The 25,315-nt window shown below is 46.8% G+C and overlaps 1 protein-coding gene across 1 annotated transcript in view; it reads right to left on the bottom strand.

Moving 5' to 3' along the window:
* Positions 1–24,315, bottom strand: part of LOC146822344 (uncharacterized) — a 100,467-nt gene extending 76,152 nt beyond the window's left edge. Inside the window, exon 1 of the mRNA XM_085613423.1 lies at positions 24,187–24,315. The gene's annotated coding sequence lies outside the window, so the exon portion shown is untranslated. The remainder of the gene's footprint in view (positions 1–24,186) is intronic.
* Between the last annotated feature and the right edge of the window lie 1,000 nt (positions 24,316–25,315).

Raw genomic sequence — 25,315 nt, 5'->3', positions numbered from 1 at the left:
TCTTTGCTTCCCGGGACAATTTCAAGATCCGTTGCTATTGCACAATTATGCCTTGCCGGGATGCTTGGAGGGTGGATGCCCTGTCGTTCCCTTGGCCGAAGGGTCTCTTGTATGCCTTTCCTCCTGTTCCCCTGATTCCGGCGGTCTTGCAGAAGATCAAGAGGGAGGGATCCTTTGTGCTTCTCATTGCTCCGGGTTGGGTGCGTCGCCCTTGGTATCCCCTGATGTTGGAATTGGCTGTGTCTCCGGGGTGGGCCTTGCCATTCAGTCCTTACCCTCTGTTGGGCCCTCCTCTTCCTCTGCCTGTGTTCCGGTCCTTGGGTCTGCGGGCCTGGCTCTTGAGAGGGATTCGTTGATGCGAACTGGCTGTTCCTTGGCTGTAGCTGGGGTCATTCAGCTGTCCAGGAGACCTTCTACCCTTAAGTCCTATGCTAAACACTGGGATAATTTTGTTTCTTGGTGTCTGGGTCGCGATCTGTCGGTGGCTTCTTTGGATCCGGCTCGCATTTTGGATTTTTTGAATGATGGGTTTGTGCTAGGCTTGGCCATTTCGACTCTTAGGGCTCAGTGGGCTGCGATTCAGGCGTTCCACGTCCTTCCTTTGATTTCTGTTTCACCTTTGGTTGCTAGACTTTTTAAGTCTCTATCTTTCCAACGCCCCCGTCCTATTATGTGTCCTCCACCTTGGGACCTGCCTTTGGTTTTGCGCTCCTTGCAGTTGGCTCCGTTCGAGCCTTTGGAGTCGGTGGAGTTGAAGTTTTTGACACTCAAGGTGGTGTTTCTTGTGGCGATTGCTTCTGCCAGACGTATGGGGGAGCTGGGTGCATTCCTTCGTTCTGCTCCCTTTTTGTTGGTTTTGCCGGACAGGGTGGTGTTGCGCCCTCATCCTACGTTCATTCCTAAAGTGGGTTCTTATTTTCATAGGTCTTCTGAGGTGGTGCTTCCATGTCTTTGTCCTGATCCTTCCTCGGATGAGGAATCCCTGTTGCACCTCTTGGATGTTCGGCGTGCTTTATTGATATATTTATCGCGCACGTCTTCGTTTTGCAAAGTGGACAACTTGTTTGTCAATTATGGTTTGTCACGTCAGGGTCTGAAACCCTCCCTCTCGACGATCAGTCGCTGGATTAAGGAGGCCATTTTGTTGGCGTATGCTTCGGTTGCTGAAGTTCCCTCCCTTCCTGTTCAGGGGCGTTCCACCCGCTCTGTTGCTGTGTCTTGGGCCTCCTTCAAAGGGGTGTCCATGGAGGATGTTTGCCGGGCTGCTACTTGGTCTTCACCTCATACATTCATGTCCCATTACCGCCTCCAGGTTGGGGGTGGGGGTTCTGTTTCATTTGCATCTTCTGTGTTGACTGCGGGGATGCCTTGAGGGGTTGTATTTGATTGCTGTACCTCTGTATATTAAATCTAGTTTCACTGCACGTTGCTGTGGTCTTTTCCTTACATGAAGCTGATTGCTTTGGTATCGGCTCATTGGTGAATACTGTGGCGAGGAAGACTGGAAGAGGAGGTAATGCCCGGATTACTTACCGGTAATCTTCATTACTCCGAGTCCTAGTCTTCCTCGCCACAGTATAGTTTCCCTTCCCTCCCGGCCCTGGTGGTGGCTTCATGTCTGCGGCTTTGATTATCAGATCGGGCTGGCTGGTTTGTATCCCTTTATGGGATTGGCTGAAGCCACTGGGGGCCATGTTGGAGGAGGGAGGGGAGACTAGAGCGCTGCTCTTTTAAGTTACTTGGAGTTCTGTGTGGAGCCGGAGGCTCATTGGTAAATACTGTGGCGAGGAAGACTAGGACTCGGAGTAATGAAGATTACCGGTAAGTAATCCGGGCATTATTTCTGTTGGTCAATTGTGCGCCACGCTGTGCATTCACTTTAGCAATGCACCCTGTATTCACTTTAACAATGTGCTCTGAATTCAGTTTAACAATGCGCCTGTGCGCCTAATCAGATCATTTCTTTCCCCTTTGACAAAGGGTCAGCGCGCCACGCCCCAGTTCCTTTCTGGCCTCTCGTCACAGCAGGCTGCACTTTAATGAATCTCTCTAGCTTCCCACAACACTTCCCAACCCGCGCTCCGCATTGAAATAGGCGCGTTTACAACTAGGCAGCCCATGCTGGCCCCAGCATTGAATGAGTTAAGCCAATGCTGTTTGCAATGCACAGGTGAGCAGAGCAGGAGATGTCATCTGGTGAGTTTTATTTACTTTCCATGTGGCATTTATTCCCCTGCGATTGCGCAGTAGGAGTGTGTGTCTGAGAAGTGCGTGGAAGAGAGGAATGGTTCGACTCCACTGCTCTCTGTACAAAATGTTTTTTTGGCTGTATGTTACATACTACGTGCCAGTAGGCATTTCTGTCTGAAGATTGCTTGCGGCATATTTATTTATTTTCTTTGTCCAGAAACCGACTCCATACCACCTATCTGTTCTAACATTATTATTTAAATAGAATGAACTGGGTGAGATCGGCAGGGCACAGCGTGCGCCTACTTTAATTTAATAGAAACCATTCTCCTACTGTTACATTTTCAAACATGCATCCCAGAGTGTCAGAAATAGCCAGTGCCTATAGATAAGGCTCGGCGGGCGGCGGGGAGGACAGAGAAGCAAAAGTACTCGGTCTCTTCCTTCTTGCCTAGCCAGACAAGGACAGTGTTTATTTCTCCTGCTCTGCCTCTGTCAGCCTCCCCCTCCTCCTCCCTCTTTCTTTATTTCTCTTGTTCCTTCGGTCTGTCTTGCTCCTCCTAACTTGCTGAAAACCTTGACTGCTAGACACGGTTCTTACCCTCTCTTTCCTCTCCTTTATTTCATTCGTTCCCTTGTGAAATGGATCCGAAAAAACACACTTGCTGAGAATGTCGTCTTTTTTCTGTCATTTTTCAATTTCTCTTCCCTTTGGTTCTCTTCCCCAGATTCCAGGTCCTTGCGTGTCTTCTCTTCCTTCGCACTGTCTCCCCGGCTGGAGGTTTGCTCTCTCCACCGCCCTCAAAAGCTTTCCAGCACCCTCTAATCTTCTATAATCTACTTCATGTCTCTTGATAAAGCTGTAGAATGACACTTCTCCTCTCACTGCAAGCCTTGAAATGGGGGAACGGGGACCAGTCGCTGCTCAGGGGCCCAATAATTGACGCCTCCCTGCCTCTGTCTCTCACACTTTCCGATTATTGTTTAACCTGACGGTTCAGCCTTGTAGCTCAAATCACCAGCACCATTCCAACCATCTAGCTTCCTCTAGCGCTGAAAGGCCATCTAGTGCTTTCTCAATTCATCCATCTTTCTCTCACCTCTTCCTTGGTGAAGTATAGCCTCTCGCTCCCAGATTCTCGCATTTGCGAGAGTTTGAGCTATTGGTATTCTAAATGACAATGCCTTTTATTTGTGTTAAAAAAACCTTCAAGCGGTGTGTAAACACCCACTTTGTACTTCTAGTCCTTGCTTACGAGAAGCAAGGCTGGCAGCAAAAGAGGCGCAGTTGCTGCCAGCCTTGCTTTTCGTAAGCAAGTACTAGGAGTACAAAGTGGGTGTTTACGCACTGCTTGTACGTTTTCAAAACACATAAATAAAAGACTTTGTGATTTAGAATGCCAATAGCTCAAACTCTAGTAAATGCGAGACCTATTGCATTGCAAATGCTTGTTTAACATTACCTTTAGCACACATGCCTTTACTACGTATCTCGTAGTAAAGGAATGCATGGTAAAGGCAATCGTGGTAACCACGCATGCGTTGTAATGCATGCGTGGTTACTGTTATGCGTGGAAACGGCCGCGTTGTAGTGGCCGTTTCCCTGCCAATGCTTGTTGGCAGTTGCTACTAATCAAGCCTGTCCCTCCACTCTGCAGCTGTGGCTTTTTCGCACGATATCCCTTCCGTCACATTGTACACGGACTTCTCCAATCTTTCAGAATGCGTCTTTTGTGTTTTTTTAAGACAAACACATGAACTGTTTGTTTAACGCGTGTTGACTTGTTGACAATCACGGTTGTGTGCCCACTGGGAGCTGGGATTCTTTACAGAAGACATCTATTGTTTTGTTGCGACTACTGATGAGTTAAACTAGCAGCACGTTTGTGCACAATGAAAGACGGGTTCCATTGAGGACAAACTTCATGGGTTTTAAACTGGGTTCACACTTCACATGCTCTCCGATTTTATTTGCCGTTTTTTAAACATTAGGCGTATTTTGCGAGTGCATGAAGTCAGGCTTGAATTGTACTTGGCAGTAATACAGCCTTTTCCTTTATTTGCACATGCATCTTTGTTTTTTGTACATACACAATAGTCTTGTATGCAAGCACGATATTTATAACACAGGGCGGGTCAGAGTGTATAGTTACATAAACTAATTAATGACAGCAAAGAGGGCTTAATGTTGCCGCCAGGCGTATCGAACTGCACTGGCCAAAGGCTTTCAAACAAAATAGTCTTAAATAGTTTTTTTAAACAGAGTTTCAACATTATTAGCAGCTGTTTGATGTATTTCAGGCATGTATTGCATTTAAATGCAATCTCCGGGAGACGTAGTCATAATTGTACATTTTGTCTTTATTTAAAGACCTCAAACGAATTTGTCGTTTGTATAAACATTCAATACAACATTTTATACAGATGTGATTTTTATTAGGTCTCACCTACGCAGCACGCATGCGTTGATAAGGAAAAAGACCTTTAGCCATCGATTCAGTTTGTGTCCCAAAAACTTGCACGCGTTGCATCGCTTTCAATGGCAACGCGTTCACGTCTGGCGATTCCCTTGCGGGAGCGAGCTTAGACACCATATGTTTGTAATTAACTTGCAAACACATGGTGCCCCTGGCTCGCTCTCCAAAGGGAAACGCTTTGTGTGCTCTCGGCCGCACTCCTCTCAACCCTCCCACTTTTAGCACGAGGCGCGCGCTTGTTTCACAAGGGTGGGGTGAATACTGCTGTATCGTTACTAATCAAAGTACAAGCACCATGATCGAATTAAAGTGAAATTGCTGACCCCCATCTTTCAATGGGTGTTCATAAACTGCAAAAGACCAGAGCCCACTCTCATATGAGAGTTTCAAACCCCGTTCTAGTGTCCACCTCCTTCCTGTAAGCCGGCTAGTGGTCCTGACTGTTATAGTTACTGCTGAATGGTCTGACAGATGGGCCATCATATATCCAGTATCCAGATTTTCCTCTCTAAGGCTCCACTCGGATAAAAAATAGTCTATCCTCGAGCTATGCCAGTATTTCTTATTATTGAATGAAGCACCCTGGAAGGATCTACGGTTTTCATTTTTATTGTAATATGAGGTTTAGCAAGGGCGAAGGGAGGTCCATGGACCGAAAGATGAGCTTCAGTTGACCAGTGGATAAGATGCATTTTAAAAATTGAATTTCAATTCCTATCCAACGTTAATGGCCTTTGATGCTATAACAGGCTTTATATACCACAATGTTCTCTCAAAATTACCCCGATACTAACCAAGCAAAGATGCGATCCATAAGTGGGTAACTTTTTGGGGGGTCCCCGGTCCTTCTTAAGTTACTAATCCAACTCTAGGGGTTCTGTGGTTTAGGACACTGTGCTGGGATGACACAGATTCAATTTCTCTTTGTAAAAAAATCATTAAACATGAGACTCAGGGGGAGATTTTAAAAAAAATCCATGCAATGCAGAGCAGCCCCAACGAGGCTGCGTTGCGTTGGGCGACAGAGAGGGTGCAGGAGAGTGCCATATCTTCAGATATGGCTCTGTCCTCCCCTTTCCTTTGCGCCGGCGCTGATTTCAGCTGCTGTGCGTGTCGCCCACACCTTAGCACTAGAACGCTAGCCTGTGTGCATGAGTGTAGAATAGGTTTTGTACAAGAAGTGTAGCCTTCCTAAACAAAATACTATGCCTAGACACGATGCAAAGCTTTGCCCACTTTGTATGTGTGCTGCACAGTGCAGCACGCATGCAAAGCCGGAAAAGCACGGAAAAATGAAAGCATTTCTCCTGTTAGCGCCTCCTCAGAAAGGGCGTTAACTTTAGGCACAAAACCATGTCTACAAATCTCTGTAAATATGGTTTTGCATCAAAAGGCATGGGTGGTTGCATGGAAAAGCCCATGTAACGCCCCCTTGGCGCTAAGTAACGCAAAGAAGTGCTTTGCGCTACTTTGAGGGTGCTTTCCAGTGAAAGTAAATAGTAAAAAAAACATTTTGTGCTGGTTAATGTCACTTTTGTGACTCTAACCCAGCACAAAATGATTGTAAATCTACCCCTTAGACTGCAGCTGCATACTTGCCAAATCTCCTGACACAGGCTTGATGTTCCCGAACTGGAGGACTCCTGCCTCTTGTTGAAAGAGGATCCTGCTTTTGCTTTGGGGGCCAGTGAATTACAAGCATGCACTACATTAGCTTGCAAACAACATCATTGACTGTTGATACAGGAGGGGCCTGCCAGGACCGGCCTCAGACGGCGCTTTTAGGGCTGCAGCTTCTAGTGCTGCTTGAGGTGCCGGACGCTGCCAACACACGTGGAGTGAAGGGTGTTTAATGGGAACGCTCCCGTGGAGCGAAGAGGGATAGTGCGCTCTGCGATGACGTAACTTAAATAATAAAAGGGCGCTGTTGTCCAGTGCGGGAGTGGAGCCGGTTACAGCATCTACCAAGTCAGCATGTGTTGTTTGCAATGCTTCAAGAACTGCGCCATGACACCAGAGAAAAGAGAATACCGATGAGGAGGGCAGCTCGCGCTCGCCAATGCTGCTTTGTGGATGCGTGGGGGAGATACTCTCACGATATACACTCTGCCGTGTCACATTTTCCCTGCCACCGCAAGCGTCACTCTATCAGTTCACGTTCTCATCTCCAGTCGGCTGGTGCAGCTCCAGAATAGGGGATGGTACCTAATACTCTAGTCCAATACTGACTGTCTTTGTGGTGGCGACTTAGCACGCCCCACACCCAGGGCTGAGCTCTCCAGTCACCTTGACATTGCTCCCAGCAACTGAGCCCTTTGTCAAAACCTGGCCTCCACCCACAACAGACCCTAAAATGGAAGCTGTGGGTCGAGCGATTAGAGATGTACCATGCTACCATGGCACTCGTGAATGACTGGAAAGGGCCCTTGTTCCTCCACCTGGTAGGGGAAGAAATCTACAAAATTTCTAGCAACGTTGTTGAGGTCGGACCACCCTTTGCGTATGCATTGCTAAAGACTGCACTCAGCAACTACTTTCCTGCAATGGCCAATCCTCATTATGAAGGATTCTTAACGTGCCAAGCCAAGCAAGAATTGAATGAGTCGGTAGATGCTTTTTGCACAAAACTCCATGAGTTGGCCAGCACTTCTACTCTCTCAGATGAGATGGACGAAACCAGCACCCAGTTGATACAAGGCTGTGCATTGGTGAAACTGAAAGAGCAAATCCTATAAGACCCGGGAAGCCAATGGTGTGGTGGCCCATTCCCGCCCACAGGAGAATGCCCGCCATGGGCGAGATGCGCTCAACATGTGGCAAATTGAATGACTACGTCAAGGTGTGCTGGTCAACCCCAGTGCCAAAAATCAACCATAGGGCCTCCCCGAGCGCTCTGAAAGATGAAGACATGGGCGATAATGAGAAGGAAGCTGCTCTAAATGTCGTTCGGATGGTGAAGCCACTCTATGCTCAGGCGAGGACCAATCCAAATTGCACAGCGCTAGAAGAGGGACAGAGCCTGAGGGCCATCATTGACACTGGGGTGTCTATAAACATCAAGTTTATGAGACTGTATACAAGAAGCCCAAACTACAGTCATCTGTGTAAAATAAAACGCATACAGCAGTGCCAAATACCTCCTGCTGGCCAGAATGTTTGCAACCCATAGAAGCTATGAAGGGCGTTCCACTCACGTCAAGAAATATATCACTAGAGATGCCAATGGCATGCTGCTCTGCTGTCAGACTCCTGAAAGACTTCAACACTTTGGATTAGTTGCTGGAAGAATTCCTGACCCTAGTCCCTTTAATAGGGTGCTTGAAGCAGAAAATGGTGCAGCTCAACATCAACCAATCCAATCTGCCAGTTGCATGGCACCACAGTCGGCAGCTTTTCCTCTTTAGTCTGAAGTGGAGAAACAGTTGAAGATGTTGGAGGTAGCAGACATCATTGAAACAGTGAAAGGCCCTACCACTTGGGTATCCCCAATTGTGGTAACCAGGAAGCCGAAGCAGCCAGGTGCCATAAGGAAATGCATGGACAAGTAAATTCTGAACCTAGCCCATCAAGTCAGAACACCACTTGATCCCAAAAGTTGACCTTGGATACAGAAATAGATTCTGCAACTCCAAGAGTACCAATTCACTTTCAAGTACAAGCCGAAAACTCAGAATTCGGTGGTTTTTCTTTCGTGCTATGTCAGGCCGCTACAGCGGAAGAAGAAGAGATCACTTTGCACGGTGAAGAATATGTGGGTTTATGGTGTAACAATCCAGACCACTACCAATGTCAGCAGGGGAAATAATTGAACCCACCAAAACAGATGCTTGCAGAAAGGTGACAGTGGAAGCTGCCAAGTCAGGGGACATGAAGATTCCCTGGAATAACCTACACGGCTGACCTCGCTCCACAACGCAAGACACTACCTGGCTGTATCAGCAGAGGGCTGCCCCCTGAGAGGCTCAAGCCTGGTCATTGCCCAGTTTGATCCAATGGGTGGGTAGCATGGCTCAGAAGTCACACCAGTGGATGGTCAAGAGCAAAAGCCAAATTGGGGGCAAGGTCTGGTTCCCACGGCATGATGAACTTGTTGAACATACAGTCCAGAGATGTGAATTATGTCAAGTGCTAGAAGCTCTAAACCACCGGCACCAATCAGAACAGAAGAGATCCCGCAGACTCCCTGGCATTGAGCTAGTACGGATATGATCTGTCAGCCTGATGGATGGTACATGTTGGTCGTCACTAAAGTCCATTCAAAATTCCCAGATTTAGAGGTGGTAATGTCAACAGTGGCTAGCAAAATAGTACTAAAGCTGGGAAAGGTTATGGGAAGACAACGTTCCCCCACTCAATGGGAAAGAGGGGGCTAAGTACCTGCAATTCCGGGACATCAAACAATGCAAGATTACACCCTATGCCTGCAAGCAAATGGGAAAGTAAATGCTTAATGGGAACCCTGGTGAAAGCAATCCAAATTGCTCAAGCTACTGGCCAAAGTGTACAGTGGGATCTCTCACTTTCTGAGGAACTATAGACTAACCCCTCATGTGGTCACAGCTACAACTCCCACTGTGAGAATCTAGACTGCAATATGGCTAACATGATTCAGCACCTTGTGGGCAGCGACAGTCCCGACTGAGGATGGATGGTTAGAATGTCGCCAGGATCAAAATGTGCAAGTCAGCGAATGGCGAAAGGCTTGGCACAAAGAACTACAGTAGGAGATTTGATTCTGATAAAAGATAGGTACCCAAGGAGCAAATTCCAGCTCCCTTTTAAGCCTATAATGTAGAGAATCACCAGAACAAGTGGTACTATGATATTTGCCGAAAGGGGAACGAAAACTGTCAGCCAAAAGATCTGCTTCTTCATGAAGTATTGGATCCCAAAAATCCATCAAGAACCTAGATAGAAGATAATTTGATGGATGATAGCTTTGCGGAAGAGGTCGATAGAAGCATGACGGCTGGAAAAGGATCATCGCTGGCAGGACAGCAGGACGGAATTCAGGCAGGTTGCCCAACTGATAGTGTTGTAGAGGGGTGAATAAGTCCAAACCCCATAACTTCACCATTGCAATGGGATCTCTGAATTTGAGAGAGGGAACCCATCAATATAATTTGAGAACTTATCCAATCCCATCCAAGAAGCACAAAGACCAAAGACTTTTTTGATTTAGTAACAGTTCTGTTTTGAGTTTTGGAGTTTTTGTTGGTTCATATAGTTTTTCTTATTTGAGGATGAATGTGGTGGTGAACGTTTTCCACACGTGGAGTGAAGAGTGTTTCGTGAGGATGAACCCACAGGGTGGAGTGATAGTACTCTTCACAGGGACACCACTTAATTAATAAAAGTGCACTGTAGTCCTGCACATGGGCAGAGCCAGTTACAGCATATACCGAGTCTACATGTGTTCTGTGCAGAGCTCCAGGGCCTGAGCCACAACACCACTCTGCTTATCACAGTGCTGCTCTCATGAGAGAGTTTACCTTCCTCTGTGCATGTTGCTGAGGATTGGGCCCAGAGCTTCTTTTATTAATATTTTTATGTGGAACTGGATCCAAGTGGGAAGTCAGGGCTGAGCATGGAGGGTGCACCTTCAATATGAAAGTGAAACAAGTAATTGCAAAGTAAACCACATAGTCAGATATCACTCACCAATCAGTGACCTCTCTGCGACCTGGCCTGGTTCATATTGACTAAATTGCCTGAGGTAGCAACACAAAGCACTTTGGCTTCTTTGTTTACTATACTCGACTAACCAAATCGGTACTAAATGTGTGACATTAGCATTTTATTGTGGTGTGCGGACACCAGCACTAAAATGTGTAACTTTAACACCTGATACTTGGTACGTGGCATTGCTGGAACATGAGGATGGGAACAGACTGGATTCATGGGCATAGGACCCAGCAATAGAGGGCCCATGAGATGCATACTGGACAAAGGTGTAGGAGATAGAACTCAAATACACAGGGGGTGCATTACAGAAGAGGGTACATGAGGAGGGCACAGATGGGATGGGCAATGGAGACAGGAGAAGAGGGCGGAGGAGGCAGACAGAGGAGGCAAGGGCATAGCAGGGATGATACTACAGACAAGCACACAGGAGGAGGATTCAGGAGGCAGGGCACAGTTGCACATGAGAGGGGGCATAGGAGAAGGGGGCACCAGAGAGGGACATAGATGGCAGGGACAGATAAGGCAAGGGAACGGCAAAAGGAAGGAAGAGTGGGGGGACAGGAAAAGAGGGCAGAGGGACAAGAGATGTGGACACAGGAGTAAGAGCATGGGAAACATGGGCACAGGGGCACATGATAACAGGGACACAGGAGGCAGTGGACACAGGAGCAGGTAATGGAGAAAGCTGTGATGGAGAATGGAAGCAACAGGTATAATGGGGCATGAAAGTGTGCACAGGAGCAGGAGTTAGGAGATTACGGACAAATGAGACAATGACAAGAGACAGGAGATTGGAACAGAGGAACACATGGCTCTGTCTACTGCACCCATTAATGCAAAGACAGAGATGTGGAGACACAGAAACAGGTGATGAGAGCACTGGGACAGGAAATGGGGACACAGAAACAGGTGATGGGGACATGAACTAGGTCCTGGAGGCAGGTGATGGGGCACATGGACAGGAGATGGTAGCACAGAGAAAGTAGATAAGGACACAGTGGCATGTGACGTGGACACAGGGATAGGAGATGGGGACGCAGGGACAAGGCGTAGGTGGCAAAAGATGGGGACACAGGATAGTAGATGGGGAAACAGGGACTGGAGATGGGGACACAGGGACAAAAGACTGGTTAACAGGGACATAAGATAGGGCCACAGAGGCAGTAGATGTGGGCACAGGAACAAGTGGCTCTGTCTGCTGCAGCCAAGATTTCAAAGTCAAATATATGGAGGCCGAGGGCCAGGAGATGGGAGCACAGGGTTTGGAGATGGATTCACAAGAACCTGAGATGGGGACACTAGGACAGGCGATGGGGGAACAGGGGCATAATATAAGGTCACAAGCATAGGAGATGGAGGGGTTTTAATTACAATTCTCCAAAGTGTAAACATGACAGTCTTACCTGTTCTAAATCAAAGGTTCTCGCCAATTACATTTATTAAGGTTACTTAATGTTATTGAATGTGAGAGATAGGCTTTACTGTAGTCAAAAATGAAATTAGGAGCTTGTCACTACCAGGACATATATAATGTACAACCACATGTCCTACAATGCACCCTCCCCCTTGGGCTGTTTAGGGTCTACACTAGGGGTAATTTACATGTTCTGAAAAGTCAGGTTTTGGCCAGGCAAAATGTTTATTTTGAGCGGTTCAGAGGGCAGTTTGAAATTGCACTATAGGCTACAGTGGCAGGCATGGGACATGTTTAGAGTGCTACTTCAGTGGAGGGCACGATAAGTGCTGTAGGCCCAAAAGTAACATTTAAATTACAGACCCTGGATACCTGTGGTACACTATATTAGGGACTTACAAGTAAATTAAATGTGACAATTGGATGTAAACCAATTTTACCATGTTTATGGGAGACAGCATAAACATGTTACTAGTGGTTAGCAGTGGTAAAGTCTACAGGGTCCTATGGCCAACAAACAATAATTCAGCAAACCAGCTGGAGCATCGGCAGAAAGTTTAAGGGGAAACTACGCAAAAGGTAGCAGGTCTAACAACCTTCAGCCATGTGCATGAGTTGACATACCCCCTTCCCACTAAAGATCACACCTGACTTCTATTACTTTAATCTACCACATGGAAACCAGACTAAATACATGCAATGTTTTCCTTAAGAGCACAAGACAAATCCAAATAACCACAGGGAAAACCGTCCACTAACCTAGGATTCCAGAGCAGCATGCTGCCTGGCGTAAAGTGCTGTAACGCCTTGTCAAGGTTAGTAACTGCTATATAAATGTAATGACAATACAATAGCCCTCTTCTTCCACACTAATACTAATAGCATTACATGCAGCGGGTGGGTAGTTGATGGTAGGCCATACAGGCTGCATAATAATTCCCATGTACTGCTTGACACTCTTACACCCACAAGACAAAACTGCTACAGGTCATGTCCACCCATGACCATCCGAACAGGCATGGAGTAACTGATAGAGATCTTTCACCTGCCGCTGACCAAGGGAAGAGTTTAATTTAGTTCAACGCTGCAGGTCCGGACCAGCTACATAATACGACCACTTCATGACATCTCACAATGACAATCAGATATTGGGTTTATATTAACAAAGATTATCCCATTATTTCTCTTTCCAACTTAAGCCTGCTCTGGACCATAAACGTTAAACACAATAGTTCACAATGTAGAACCCAGAAGTAACCATCTAAGTCAACAACGATCAGAAGGAACACATTAAAGGGACCTGCAGAGCTGCTCAAAGCTTCCAGCTGAATGAAAACCATAAACTGTGCGCCTTTCCCTCACTCTTCTTCATCCATCACACTGCTAAGTGCTGCGTCCTATAAAACGATAACCGCACCTCAGTGGTCATCATGCACAACATGGAAACTCTACGCACATAGGATCAAAACAAACACAAAACACTTCTGAGAACAAACCCTACCTGGGGTAGCATGCTACGCATGTAGGAAAGCGCTTCAGCGCCCCACACAAGGATAATAAGTGCTATGTAAATGTTGTAATACAATAGAACATTCAACTCACAAAGCGTAAAACTACTGCAGACGGCATTGACAGGCGCAACTGCTCACAAATGTTACTGGTCACAAGTGCCCAAGCTCATGAGTGCCAGTGCTCACAAGTACAATGATAACCGCACTGCAGCTCTTACATCTGATAACAAAATATGGGCCAAGCCAGAAAAATGTTAGCATCAATGGCGTCACAACCGTAAGTAGTCTCGTGGCTAGTATTGGGGACACTATCTGGGTCTCAATGTTCAATAGTTAGATCAGATGAGAAGATGGAAAGTTGGTCTCAGGCTTGCCTTTTTTATGTATCACTACAATCGTAGCACATTGCAGACCTTTCGGAATAGGGTCAATAAATGTGGCCCCAGAATTACAGCGTAGTGCTTAAAGAACTCATCCGGGAGACCATAGCTGACTTTCATTTGACTATTTTCGCCTGAACCACAGAAGGGTGATGTCTTACTCCAGTGTCGCTCAGCCACAGTATCCAGGTACTTCAGGATGCGCTGGGCATCAGACAATGGGTGCGTCTTATAGAACACCCCATGATACAGGGCAAATTCCACTGCTATGTTCCTATCTGTGGTATGTGTCATCCCAGATTGATCAATGATGCACCTCACCCAGCAAGCCTCCACTTCTCTCCTGCTTAGCCATGCCAGCAACGTGCACGCTGTATCCCCAGAGTCATAGAGGCAGTGGTGTATGGCTAACGTGGTTTTGGGCCTCTATTGCTGCCAGGTTGTGATATTCTGTGTGTAGAACCTCAACCCTTCTAAGGACCTGCGGGTCCGCAACAGCCCCGGGTGACCCCTCCAGTTCTAGGAGCCGGCACTCTATCTCCTCTGTCTTGTGCCATATTTTCCTGCAACTACATATTGTGCCCTGTCTCTAGGAACCACTTTATACGCCTCCGAGAGTACAATTACTGAGTCCACTGGGTCCTTGTTTTCAGTAAAGTAAAGTTCTGAATCTATCTGGAGCTCCCCGGCCACTTCCATGTCCCGTAGGTCACAGGCAATGAGTTTCCATCCTGTGCTTCCTGGTGGCCACCTCTCGCCAACTGAGCTCCAGAGTGGGGGAGATCCGACAGTCCCCTCGCCAGATATTCTTATCTCTCTATCACTGCTGTCTCACCCGCTGGGGAAAAGTCATAATCAATCCTAGAGAAAACTCAATGTATTCCTGAAAAGTAGGCGAAACCCCTACCCTTTAAGAGGGAGCGCCTCTGGAGGCCCGAATGACCCATTGTCTCAGCAAACTGTGCCAGGGGAGTGTCTCTCATAGGAACCGTTGCAGACCCAGGGTGGTCCCAGGGTGGTCCCAGTAAGGGGCCATAACGTCATTGAAGTCCCCAACTATGATGTGGAAAGAGGAGTCAGATTCAATGAGTATACCGGCTACTTCCTCAAGTGTGGGCACCTGTAGCCAGGGGGGGCATATATATATATACTTACCATGGTGATGTTCTTCCCTATATCCCCTGAACTCCACCATACCTCCCACTCTGGTCCACCCAAGTCAGAGTCACCCGAAAGGGAGGGTTATTTTTTATCAGTATGGCCACTCCCCTGGAGCCAAAGGTGAACCCCGCATGTGCCAGGGTGGTGTATGCTCCCCTATGAACCCTATGCTCCCCTACCCCGGAAGCAACACCGTGCCCCCCTCAAGTAGGTTTCCCGAAGACAAGCGATGTCAGTCCGTAGGCTACGCGTGTATTGTGCCACCAGACCCTGCTTTACCTGGCTCCCTAGCCGATTGACGTTCCAAGTCGTTTCTTGAGTACTGTTATGATCTCAGCCTGCAGCTTTAGGGATCCTGCTGCTGCTCTCCTTATGAGTCTACACTGACTATGTCCCCTTAGGCTCTGTGGTAAGTGTGTCATGGATCACTAGATTCAACCAAACATTGGTGGCATTGCCCGTTCTCATGGTATCCACAATAAGTGCTTTGTTTCTGTGTTATTTTCCTTTGCTTTTAGTCTTTATTGTTTTTAGGTATGGTTTATACCCATAATTTACAGAAAAGAGGAGGGGTGAGGGTAACGGACTCACCTACTCCAGGCCCCAGACAATACTTTAAAAAACGTGAAGGAGTAGGGAGTGATAGAAGTGTCTAAAATTTGTGGTGGCATGTGCTGTGAGTCTTTATACTGACCTCACTCACACAATTGTGTAACATACTTCATCATAGGGCTGCTACCAAACACTCCTGCGGAGCCTACCAGGAGTCATATAATGAGCAAGCCACACTAGCAGGTGTCATCTAATGAGCAAGCCACACTAGCAGGTGTTCTATAATGAGCAAGCCACACTAGCAGGTGTCATATAATGAGCAAGCCACACTAGCAGGTGTTCTATAATGAGCAAGCCACACTAGCAGGTGTCATATAATGAGCAAGCCACACTAGCAGGTGTTCTATAATGAGCAAGCCACACTAGCAGGTGTTCTATAATGAGCAAGCCACACTAGCAGGTGTCATATATATATATATATATAAATCTTTATTCGGTTATATAAAATCAATTATAACCATAAAAGTACATACAAAGAACATAACATTCACAGTAAACTTAGTATATAGCATCATATAGGATAACAACAATTAATTTAACCAAGATTTGTTCTGTGATGGTAGATACACTTTAAAAAAGTCACAACAGTTTTTGTGATAAGTACAGTATTCAAAAATTGTAGGTGCAACATAGCAGGACGACATCGTCTGAAACCAAGAGTTCTTAATAGTGGAATTAGCCATGTATTACGGTGCTCAGCGTAAAACTTGCAAAACAGGACCGTGTGCATTGTTGTTTGAACCGAAGTTTCATCACAGGGACACGCCCCTAAAACTTCTTTCCATGAGTTACATTTAGGGAATGCTACGAGCCTGTGAAAAACATTCAGTCTAAAGCGTGTTAACAAGAAACGCTCAAATTGGGAATCAACATAGGTCAAATATGGTTCAATGTACATTGTGGTTGCGACTATTATGGAGTGTTGAACCGATGGCTTACTTATCTCTTTGGTTAACCGTATCTCTTCCAAAAAAGAGAGGGCTATTGTTTTTAGCTCTTTCTTAGAGATCTCAGACATTAGTTCAGGGTTAACATAATATTTAGACAAGCCCAAATCAATGAAAAACTTCTTTACATAAAGCAGCCACTCAATTTTCCTTGCATTCTCCAGAGACATGCAGTCTGCTGCAATCTCCTTAGTAAGAAAGTTCTTTGATGATGTCCAGATGCGGCGCCACAAGAGGAGGGGTTGAATTTTGGCCAGATCCTCAATGTGGGCCATGCCAAGTTCAGCATGACAAGAAAAAGTGGATGCGCTTTTGGTAGTCATCAAAAGATATCTCATAAAGGTATTCTCTGCTACTTGCAGCGCAGTCGTATTTTTGTGCCCCCACAGGCCTGCCCCGTAGAGTGCGATGGAATGGCACTTCGCTACATAGATGCGAAGCAATTCTACGGGTGGTCTCTTTCCTAATTTCTGGGAGAATTTTATGAGTGCCGCTATTGCTCGCATAAGGTGGTGTTTGCGAGCTTCAATAGCCGCTTTCCAATTAAGTTTTTCATCAATCATAACTCCAAGATACGGGTATTGGGTTGTGAAATCCAACCTCTCTTTATCTAGGAAAATAGAATTTCCTCTTTTTGTGTCCCTTCCTGCCACCATCACATAGGTTTTTTTTATATTTATTTTCAGATCCAGGGTGCCCATGAACCTCGAGTACCTATCTAGGGATTTCTGCAATTCTCGCGGAGTACGCGCTAAAATGACAGCGTCATCCGCGTACAGAAGTGCTGGAATGAGGTGCTCTTTTGTTTGGGGGAGGTCGAGGGCCCCTTTCAACATCTCTACTTCCAAACCGTTAGTGTAGAGTGAGAAGAGAAAGGGGGCCAAGACGCAGCCCTGCCTCACGCCGCGTTCCACCCTAAAGGACTCAGAGACTTCACCCTTTGTTCCAAAACGAACCCTGGATGATGCGTTAGAATACAATGCACGAAGGAGGTTTACCAGGGCTGGGTCTATGCCCATCTCAATGAGGACGGACCAGAGCTTTGAATGGGAAACACAGTCAAATGCCGCAGTAAGGTCGACATAGACCATGTATAGTCTTCCCTCCTTGGCTGTGACGTATTTTCCCATCAATAGGCTTAAATTCAGTGCCTGTTCAATTGTGCCAAAACCCTCTCGGAAACCAAACTGAAAAACAGATAATATATTATGGTCTTCTGCCCACTCCTGTAGTCGCTGTAGTACCACCCTACCTAAAACTTTACCAAGAGAATCTAGTAACGATATTGGTCGATAACAGGAGGCCTCCTCTCTATTTCCTTTCTTGAAAATCGGAATCATAATTGATTGAGTCTAAGTTTCAATTAACCCGTGATTCATTGCCGCATCGAACACCCCCTTCAAAATTGGCGCCCAGAGGTCAAGTTTAAATTTAAAAAAATCGACGGGTACACCATCTGGTCCGGGGGCTTTACCTGATTTACTTGCTTTAACGGCATTTATAACTTCGTGTGGTTCAAAGGTTAAAGGAATTGGAAATAGGATTTCTTGGGGGCTAACATTCGTATTTTCTAATGGGTCCACTACTTGTGTTTTGCTAAAAACTTTAGAAAAGTGGTTCACCCATGTTACGCCATCAATCGCCACTTCAACTCTTGGTTGATCACAGCTATCGGTCAGGAAGGGGGTCTTTACCACCTTCTAAAACATTTCACCATTTTTTGCCTGAGAACTCTCGTATAATTGGTCCCATAAAGATTTTTTTAATTCCTGTTTTCTTTTTTTACAAGCTAGGCGATAGGATCTCCTTAAATCGCTAATTTCCTCTTGGTCTCGTACAGGTTTGGTCAAGGCTTTTTTTAAAAGTTTATGAGCTAGGGTGCATTCATGACTAAACCACCCTTTTTTCTCGCCCTTCTCCCCTTTGTTAGTGCGGGTTAGGAGATCTTTTACTTTCTCTAATATTATTTTAAAATTGTGCAGTAATTCTAATTGATTAGTTTGACTGTCTAAACATTTCCCAATTTCAGGGTATACCGCCTGAACCACCTTCTTGGTTAGCGCTTCTGGTTCTATCTTGCCCCAACCTATGGTGAAGCCATTTAATTTTGTAAGATGGATATTATTCTGAGCAAGGGCATTCATCATCGTATAAGGGGTAAATTTCCCCTCATCGATGGTCAAGGAAAAAACCAGGGCTGCATGATCACTTAATATGTTATTTATTACTCTAAAACCCTGGGCTTTGTTTTCCAATGTAGCTGAGACCAAGAAATAATCAATTGTTGTCTCCCAACCCCTACCCAGATAGGTGGGCTGTAACTGTCCTGAAAGAGTGTTTAACTTATTTAGGATCACTAGGCCTAATTCTGCCATCGTTTCATTAAGGAAATCTCCTATCTTTGTGTGACTGAAGTGAGTCACATGATTGTCAGTTTCGTCCCCCACCCCACAAATGTTACTGTTTTTCACGCTGCAGGGGTGGTGATTAAAGTCACCACCCCAAACGATGCTAGGGACTTCTGACCCTTGTGTTTTTCTTGTCAAAGTAAGGAGATTATTACGAAGTGCCCCAAACAGTTCTAATCTCTCACATTCGGGGAGGTTATCATAAAAGTTCACTAGAAATACTACCCCCTTCCTTATAAATGTGAGTTTCAGGACTTGATAATTAGTATGAAGTCTAAGGGGGGTTACTTTTAACCCAGGTATGGTATTTTTTATAAATATCGTCAAGCCCCCCTTTGCCCTACCATGAGGGCCCGCAACTGCCGGTGAAAAATATGTTTTATAGCCCATCAAATGTTGTTCATCAGTGGACCATGTCTCTTGTAAAGAGATTACATGGTGGTCTTCAACAAAATCCATTAAGGACCCATCCATTATTTTGGGGCGTATGCCAGCGATGTTCCATGACATAATTTGTAGTATAATGTCAGATTCCGTTATGTTACAGCTTTTGTTTATATTAGTAGCTCCCACTGCAATGGAGTTCTCTGAAGCTCTTAGTTCTACAGGCCCCAACTGTCCAAAAGAGTCACTACAATTATTCCTCATTGGGGAAGTGACTATGCCACCCGTTTGTATAGGATTTTGAACCATTTGAGAAGCAGTGTTTTCTGTTATTTGAATTTCCACGTTTTCAGCTGCAGGGTCCTTAACATTAGAAGGGGATTGACAAAATTCTATGGGTTTCCAAAGTTGGGTATCTCCATCATTGAGTCAGTCTACATCTTCCAAATTATACAAAACTGCATAAGGATTAGCAGTAGGTATATTGAACCTCTGATGTATGTAAGGATAATTATTCCAAGAAGATGGATTTAAATCCTGACAGAATTGGTGGTTACTGTTCAGAAACCCATCATTTAACTGGGGATTAGAAAAGTGATTACGAGGGGCTTGATAGGAAGAATAGCGCTCTACTGCCCTCCGATTAGATGAGGGTTCTTTTCTAGCGTAGGGTTTAGGATAGGAAATCAATTCTCTTGGGTAGAAGTAGTTGACGAGATGTGTAGAGATTGCTTCCTCCCCTCTAGCTTCGTACCAATCCCCTATACATCTAACCGCCCTGTGGTCTCTAAAGTTTATAATGATAACGTCCCCCTTTTTTTCCTTTGGTCTTGTTCCTACCCAGCATGTGCGTCTCACCATGAGAATTTCTCCATTTATATGTGCAGGGAGGGGTCTGTTATGGGTCAACCAATAAATGGTTTTGTTTTTTAACGCATAAAAGTCCTCCCTTACGCCTTCTGGTAGTTCAGGAACCCCTGTCAGGATAATTGTGTATGGGGCTGATTCTGGGGGTAAGTCCACTCTTCTACTTGCTGGGACATATTGGGGCTGGGGTAACCAATCACTATTCTCTTGTTCTCTTATGGGCCTCTTCCTCACGTTAGTTGTTCCCGGGGAAATATTAACATTTTTGCTTTTTATCTCATCGCTTACTTCTGGGAGGCCAATTTTGGAACTATTAACTGCCTTTTCCTCCCCATCCAATTCTTTGCCCTTTATTGCATGGTGGGATTTACCAGACTCTGTGGTTTTATTAGATGATATTGCCGCAGAGTTTTCCCCCCGTGCAATAGTCGATATTGGCAAATTATCAGTAGGTGGGGGTTGCGTTGCCACAAAAGGTGTAGAGGGATACTGATCATTACAACTGCTTTTGGTGTAGGTGTTGAGCAATTCAGTAGTAACTGAATTGTTTCTTTCCACTTGTTTGCTTAAATCTTCCAAGTGTGCATTTATCAATCTAGACCTTTCCAAAAGAGGAAGTAAAAGAGATTTAAACAGAATCTCTATTTTTGTAAGTAGGTCATTAGTAGATACTCCCAAAGCATTAATAGTTGAATGGGAATTTTTTTTCGGTACAGAGCCTAGTACATTCGGGTTTTGGGCTGAAGGTTTAGCCTTCTTCTTTTTAGCCACAGATGACTTCATTGAAGTGCGTCGTCTCTTTCTTGCTAGTTTTCTATTAGCCTCTGGTTCCACAATAAGAGAGGGGGTGATAACTAGGTTCGGAGAATCTGATAGCCCTGAAAGTGTTAGGCTAGTTATGTCAACAGATAGAGGAACCGCGCCTAAAGAATCAATATGTGGAACTTTTTTTGTCCTTCCGTGCATCGGATGGGTTTTGGAGGTACCTGCTCCCTCGTTTAACGCATCTGGAGAGAGAGCGGTACCAATCAGACCCAATGAGGAACGTTTGCCTGTTAGGAGATCTAATGATAAGCGCTTTTCAGTATCCGCTATTTCTTTCTCCAAAACAGTGGTTACGCGTTTGAAGAACTGATCGATAGTTCCTGACACTAGGCCTTTAGAGGTGTTAACTGTTAAGGTACGGGGATTATCAGCATCAAGAGGCATCTTATAAACTATAGAGGAAAATAGGCGTCGAAATAAGAAACTTTGGGCAATACGTAAGCAATTGTCTCACCAAGCTGAGGAGGTTAGAGGGGTGGCCCGCCCCGTCCACGATCGTCCTCGGACGGCCTCAGACGGCCCACCCTTTGCCCAGGCTTAGCCCCAGCCTTAGCCCCGCTCGCGTCCCGCTAACGCGTGAGGAGTTCTAGTCTTATTTGAAGTGGAGGGGAGGGGCCGAGAAGAGGAACCAGGTGCGTGAAGCACAAAGTCAGACAGGGCACGCTGGTCCTCGCAGTCCCGGCAGCACAGTGATCCCCAAATGCACCTCAGCGCCTCCAAGTTGTAACAGCCAGCAGCTCCGTGGGCGATTAGATTAAAACAGCAGCACGTTTAAAAAGAGAAGCGTTGACCTCGCCTGCGAGCGGCACCCGCGAAGCGGGGGCCGCCAGGCTTAATATAGGAGATGGAGAAATAGGGGAGGGGCCGAGAAGAGGAACCAGGTGCGTGAAGCACAAAGTCAGACAGGGCACGCTGGTCCTCGCAGTCCCGGCAGCACAGTGATCCCCAAATGCACCTCAGCGCCTCCAAGTTGTAACAGCCAGCAGCTCCGTGGGCGATTAGATTAAAACAGCAGCACGTTTAAAAAGAGAAGCGTTGACCTCGCCTGCGAGCGGCACCCGCGAAGCGGGGGCCGCCAGGCTTAATATAGGAGATGGAGAAATAGGGGAGGGGCCGAGAAGAGGAACCAGGTGCGTGAAGCACAAAGTCAGACAGGGCACGCTGGTCCTCGCAGTCCCGGCAGCACAGTGATCCCCAAATGCACCTCAGCGCCTCCAAGTTGTAACAGCCAGCAGCTCCGTGGGCGATTAGATTAAAACAGCAGCACGTTTAAAAAGAGAAGCGTTGACCTCGCCTGCGAGCGGCACCCGCGAAGCGGGGGCCGCGAGGCTTAATATAGGAGATGGAGAAATAGGGGAGGGGCCGAGAAGAGGAACCAGGTGCGTGAAGCACAAAGTCAGACAGGGCACGCTGGTCCTCGCAGTCCCGGCAGCACAGTGATCCCCAAATGCACCTCAGCGCCTCCAAGTTGTAACAGCCAGCAGCTCCGTGGGCGATTAGATTAAAACAGCAGCACGTTTAAAAAGAGAAGCGTTGACCTCGCCTGCGAGCGGCACCCGCGAAGCGGGGGCCGCGAGGCTTAATATAGGAGATGGAGAAATAGGGGAGGGGCCGAGAAGAGGAACCAGGTGCGTGAAGCACAAAGTCAGACAGGGCACGCTGGTCCTCGCAGTCCCGGCAGCACAGTGATCCCCAAATGCACCTCAGCGCCTCCAAGTTGTAACAGCCAGCAGCTCCGTGGGCGATTAGATTAAAACAGCAGCACGTTTAAAAAGAGAAGCGTTGACCTCGCCTGCGAGCGGCACCCGCGAAGCGGGGGCCGCGAGGCTTAATATAGGAGATGGAGAAATAGGGGAGGGGCCGAGAAGAGGAACCAGGTGCGTGAAGCACAAAGTCAGACAGGGCACGCTGGTCCTCGCAGTCCCGGCAGCACAGTGATCCCCAAATGCACCTCAGCGCCTCCAAGTTGTAACAGCCAGCAGCTCCGTGGGCGATTAGATTAAAACAGCAGCACGTTTAAAAAGAGAAGCGTTGACCTCGCCTGCGAGCGGCACCCGCGAAGCGGGGGCCGCGAGGCTTAATATAGGAGATGGAGAAATAGGGGAGGGGCCGAGAAGAGGAACCAGGTGCGTGAAGCACAAAGTCAGACAGGGCACGCTGGTCCTCGCAGTCCCGGCAGCACAGTGATCCCCAAATGCACCTCAGCGCCTCCAAGTTGTAACAGCCAGCAGCTCCGTGGGCGATTAGATTAAAACAGCAGCACGTTTAAAAAGAGAAGCGTTGACCTCGCCTGCGAGGTGTCATATAATGAGCAAGCCACACTAGCAGGTGTTCTATAATGAGCAAGCCACACTAGCAGGTGTTCTATAATGAGCAAGCCACACTAGCATGTGCTATATAATGAGCAAGTCACACTAGCAGGTGTTCTATAATGAGCAAGCCACACTAGCGGTGTCATATAATGAGCAAGCCACACTAGCAGGTGCCATTTCATAAGTAAGTCACACTAGCAGGAGTCATATAATGAGCAAGCCACACGAGCAGGTGTTCTATAATGAGCAAGCCACACTAGCAGGTGCCATATAATGAGCAAGCCACACTAGCAGGTGCCATATAATGAGAATGCCACACTAGCAGGTGTTCTATAATGCGCAAGCCACACTAGCAGGTGCCATATAATGAGCAAGCCACACTAGCAGGTGCCATATAATGAGCAAGCCACACTAGCAGGTGTTCTATAATGAGCAAGACACACTAGCAAATCAATAAATTATGTATGTGAGAAACAGGGTACTTGGTCCGCTCTGAAGAACGCACAGCATTAGCATGAGATACAGGAAGTGACGTTGTGACACTGCACATCTCCCAGATGGCGCAGGAGTGACGTATTATAACAATAGTATTCTGCCGCAAACACTTGTATTTATTTAGACTTTCAGATAATCCCCCTTATGGCGAATCCTGCAGCCTTCTGTACACACATGCACAAAAGAGATGCGTTTGATGTGACGGGTTGTGTATTTCCCGCCTCGTTGTCACCTCCATGTACGCAATAAACCCCGTGTCCGAGGTCCTGTTTCTTCGGCTCATTTTCCTGCTATTTCAAAGTATTGCAAACTTCACGCATGCAGTGCGCGGAGAAGTTAAAACAGATGACGGCAATGTCCCCAGTGTTCAATCTAAAATAAAGATTTCACACTGTCTGGAAACAGTGACAGTTTCCAGTGAAAGCAAAGCAGTGCGTCATTTGAAAGGGAACTGCTAAAAACAAAATTCAACGTGTATTCAATGCGCGAGCCTATTATAAGAGTGAAAAGTGACTGACCTTCAAGGGACGCTGCCTCTTCATTTGCTGCGGCGTCTCCTGCTCCTTTCTGCTCCGATGTGTGTGTTGTAGTGTCCGGGTCCCTCCCAGGCTGCTCTTGAAGTGGAGAATGAGAACTCTGCCACTTACTCTCTGCTTCCTGTTACAAGACACGAAGGGGAAGGGGGGGGGGGGGGCTCAGTCTCTGCTTCCTCTTACAAGTCACGAGGGGGTGTCACTCTCTGCTTGTCAGTCTCTGCTTCCTGTTACAAGACACGAAGCTGAAACTAGCTACAGTAGGAAACAGATGTGGGTTCCGAAATGCTTGCATATCTATATAGCAGACACCTGCAGTGCTTTCCATCGGACTCTGATACACTTACAGATCTATATCAGACACCCCCAGTGATGTCCATAGGGTTCTGCTATACTGACATATCTACGTCAGACACCTGCAGAGCTTTCCATAGGGTTCTGATATGCTTGCATATCTATATATCAGACACCTGCAGTGGTTTCCATAGGGCTCTGATATACTTACATATCTAAGCCATCCACCTGCAGTGGTTTCCATAGGGCTCTGATATACTTACATATCTAAGCCATCCACCTGCAGTGCTTTCCATAGGCTTCTGATATACTTACGTATCAACGTCAGACGCCCGCAGTGCTGTCAATATGGTTAAGATATACTTACATATCTACGTCAGACACCCGCAGTGCTTTCCGTAGGGTTCTGATATACTGACAGCAGGCTCCGAGGGCGCGGGAAGGAGGAAGCCGGACACCCAAGCCCAGACAGACATCCAGCTTTGCCTCCCCCTTTAGGTCCCCGAGCCATGCAGCAGCAGCCCCATCCCCGGTGAGTACCGAGGAGGAAGCCTGGTAATTAGTGGAGTTGGGAACGGAGTTGCCCTGCCGAGCTGGATTGCTCATAAGAAGGGACCCCCGCACGGTCAAACGGCAAGTTGTTTCTACTTTAAGCCCCAGCGTGAACTTCAGCTGCCTGGGGAACACTGGGGGGGGCCTCCCTGTGGAGGTCATAGCTGCTGAAACATCGCAGCGCGGTTGTAATGTTGCCCCTTTCTTCCTGCACAATGCCCCCACCACAGATGACTAGGACAGCTGGCAAGGTTTGAGGGGTTTATTC

The sequence above is a fragment of the Triturus cristatus genome, chromosome 6 (genome assembly GCF_964204655.1).
Source record: "Triturus cristatus chromosome 6, aTriCri1.1, whole genome shotgun sequence".
Classification (NCBI taxonomy): domain Eukaryota; kingdom Metazoa; phylum Chordata; class Amphibia; order Caudata; family Salamandridae; genus Triturus; species Triturus cristatus.
Note: the sequence above shows the minus strand (reverse complement) of the source record. Positions and strands in the feature narration are given on the sequence as shown.